The sequence below is a fragment of the Salvelinus sp. IW2-2015 genome, unplaced genomic scaffold (assembly GCF_002910315.2).
Source record: "Salvelinus sp. IW2-2015 unplaced genomic scaffold, ASM291031v2 Un_scaffold4529, whole genome shotgun sequence".
Classification (NCBI taxonomy): domain Eukaryota; kingdom Metazoa; phylum Chordata; class Actinopteri; order Salmoniformes; family Salmonidae; genus Salvelinus; species Salvelinus sp. IW2-2015.
The window spans coordinates 10,142-13,497 of NW_019945799.1; the positions used below are offsets into that span (position 1 = coordinate 10,142).

General features: G+C 43.4%; 1 long non-coding RNA gene across 1 annotated transcript; it reads right to left on the reverse strand.

Annotated features, from left to right (window-relative positions):
* Nucleotides 1–1,814: 1,814 nt before the first annotated feature.
* Nucleotides 1,815–2,851, reverse strand: LOC139026356 (uncharacterized). The gene is made up of 3 exons (XR_011478137.1): nt 2,819–2,851; nt 2,547–2,627; nt 1,815–1,852 (listed from the first exon to the last, which is right to left on the reverse strand). It is a non-coding gene; the product is annotated as an uncharacterized lncRNA (long non-coding RNA).
* Between the last annotated feature and the right edge of the window lie 505 nt (nt 2,852–3,356).

Sequence of the window (3,356 nt, forward strand, 5' to 3'; positions counted from 1 at the left end):
ACGGAAGATATGTACTACTGTAGCTAAGAAAGTAATTTAAGTGTATGTTGTAATACTTTGGTCTATTTACCTCTTTACTTTTGCCTACTGTTCTGATTTGGTGGTGCAATGTAGCATATAACCTGTTTTGAGAAATGTAATCATCGAATTTTGTAAGAGCTTTCAATGTCTGATTTTATGCCTCTTTATTTATCCTATGGTTCTGACTTGGTGTACAGGGAGAAACTGTAAGAACGGCCCATGTTCTGAATTCTGTCGCTGTACATTTCAAAAGTGCTGAACAATACTTATATTGACTACGTCCATCCTAGCTCGCTCATTAATGTCTTAATCGAAATTACGGATTGCCTCTTATCCCGCTTGTCGTTCCTTATGCATAGTTTGTACATTCAATGTCATTAGAAACCACATTTGTTTAAGCAAGTCAGTATATCAGCTATGTTTTTTTTAAAGGCAGTAATGAGATTGAATGAACTGTTTCGCTGCAGCACAAGGCTCGCTGATAGCCAGGTGTGCAGTGTAAGATGTTGGACAGCTTATATGTGGCCCTTACAGTTTGTGGGCACCGTTTTGCACCGTTCTAGTGCAATTAATGTAATGTTTGTTGTTGTTTTGTAGTGGCTTGCTGGCACGCATCCAAATTTTGTATTTTTTTGCCCACCAAAGATTTACATGCTAAAATCGCCACTGTAGCCAAAACTTAATCAATATTTTGTTTTGTCTCATTTATGATATAGCCTCTACGTGTGGGGTTGTGTAACGCAATGACTATAACTAGCCTACATACAGAGTGGAATTCGCAAATACAACAATCAAATGCCTAATCAATCAATCAATTTTATTTATATATAGCCCTTCGTACATCGCTAATATCTCGAAGTGCTGTACAGACACCCAGCCTAAAACCCAAACGCAGTTAGAATGCAGTGTAGGAGCACACGGTGGCTAGGAAAAACTCCTAGAAAGGCCAAAACCTAGGAAGAAACTAGAGAGGAACCAGGCTATGAGGGGATGGGGCCAGTCCTCTTCTGGCTGTGCCGGGTGGAGATTATAACAGAACTATGCCAAGATGTTCAAAAATGTTCATAAGTGACAAGCATGGTCAAATAATAATCATGATAATTTTCAGTGGTTTCATGCCGATCATCAAGAGTTGAAAAACAACAGGTCTGGACAGGTGCGGTTCCATACCGCAGGCAGAACAGCTGAAACTGAATAGCAGCAAGGCCAGGCGGACTGGGACAGCAAGGAGTCACCACGGGCGGCAGTCCCGACGCATGGTCTAGGGCCCAGGTCCTCCGAGAGAAAGAAAGAGAGAAGGAGAAAATTAGAGAGAGCCAAGATTTTCAAAATTTCCATAATGACAAGCATGGTCAAATAATAATCAGGAATAAATTCTCAGTTGGCTTTTCATAGCCGATCATTAAGAGTTGAAAACAGCAGGTCTGGACGAGGTAGGGGTTCCATAACCGCAGGCAGAACAGTTGAAACTGGAATAGCAGCAAGGCCAGGCGGACTGGGACAGCAAGGAGTCACCACGGCCGGAGTCCCGACGATGTCCTAGGGCCAGGTCCTCCGAGAGAAAAAGAGAGAGAGGAGAAAATAGAGAGAGCCAAGATTTTCAAAATGTTCATAATGACAAGCATGGTCAAATAATAATCAGCGAATAATCTCAGTTGGCTTTTCATAGCCGATCATTAAGAGTTGAAAACAGCAGGTCTGGGACAGGTAGGGGTTCCGTAACACAGGCAGAACAGTTGAAACTGGAATAGCAGCAAGGCCAGGCGGACTGGGGACAGCAAGGTGTCATCTATGCCCGGTAGTCCTGACGTATGGTCCTAGGGCTCAGGTTCTCAAGAAGAAGAAGAGAACGAGAGAATTAGAGAGAGCATACTTAATTCAACAGGAACACTGGATAAGAACAGGAGAATACTCCAGGTAACCAACTGACCCTAGCCCCCGACACAAACTCCTGCAGCATAAATACTGGAGGCTGAGACAGGAGCGGTCAGGAGACACTGTGGCCCCATCCGAAGAAACCCCCGGACAGGGCCAAATGGAAGGATATAACCCACCCACTTTGCCAAGCACAGCCCCGCACCACTAGAGGGAATCCTCAACCACCAATTACAATCCTGAACAAGGCCGAGTATAGCCCACAAAGGTCTCCACCAAGCACAAACAAGGGGGGGGCGCCAACCAGACAGGAAGATCACGTCAGTAACTCAACCCACTCAAGTGACGCCCCTCCTAGGGACGGCATGAAAGAGCACCAGCAAGCCAGTGACTCAGCCCCTGTAACAGGTTGAGGCAGAGAATCCCAGTGAGAGAGGGGAACGGCTGGCAGAGACAGCAGGGCGGTTCGTTGCTCCGAGCCTGTAATGTATGTCCGTTCTCCCAAATAGTAGAAATAGTGTGATTCATAGGTTACATGATTCATTAGCCCCGCATGGCTATAAAATAATATTATGCAATTATATGGCCATTAAATAACACACACACATGGCATATTTAGATAGTGGAATATGCCTAGCCTAAATATTTACTTTCTGTTTTGCAGCTCAGGCGGTTTTTCTAGACAATGCTCTTCTGTGTCTTTATTATATAATTCTCACACAAGTCATTTGCTGAATGCCCAAGCCTATACTACGTCATCTACTGGTACAACCTCGTTATCGAATGCCGTTCTAAAACAGAATCTAGACTTTTATTTTGGAATGAAACCGAATCTGCAAAGCAACTCTAACGTCTGGCAGAGTGCTTGATTGACTAGCTACATTCGGTTTTGCAGATGCCACATTCCAGACAAAGTTTGTACATATAAAAAAATCTGTAACCGAGTAAAGGGAGACGTAAACATTTGTGTAATGTTCATTCATGGTCGTAACATAGTACGTTTACAGATTTATATTTTACGGTTACGTTACATGTTTCACGCACGGCTTTTCTTACGATCCTGTGTCCGGGAGGAGGGGAGTCAGTGGAACCAACCCTTTCCATGTAATGGGTGGGCCATCCCAAGGATCCCGGAACGTACGGACCGTGTTAGTGGAGAACAGGAAGTTCCGGACAGAAGCGCACCATTCTTCAGTGTAGAGAAAGCGCCAGAACGGTACAGTCGAGAAGATAACCTTTGTGTCCGTTTCTATTTATTTTACAGGTATGTAATAGAATGTTTAAACTTTATAAATCGAAAGAACATGCCATGCTAGGTAACAAATCTATTAAGGTAATATCATGTTTGGTTAAGGTTTGATGTTATTTTTGTGTCAAACAGAATGAAGAACGTGATAACTACTTGATAAGTTAGTTACATAACGTTAACTAGAGTCTTGGTTTGTCTGAGTGGATGTACT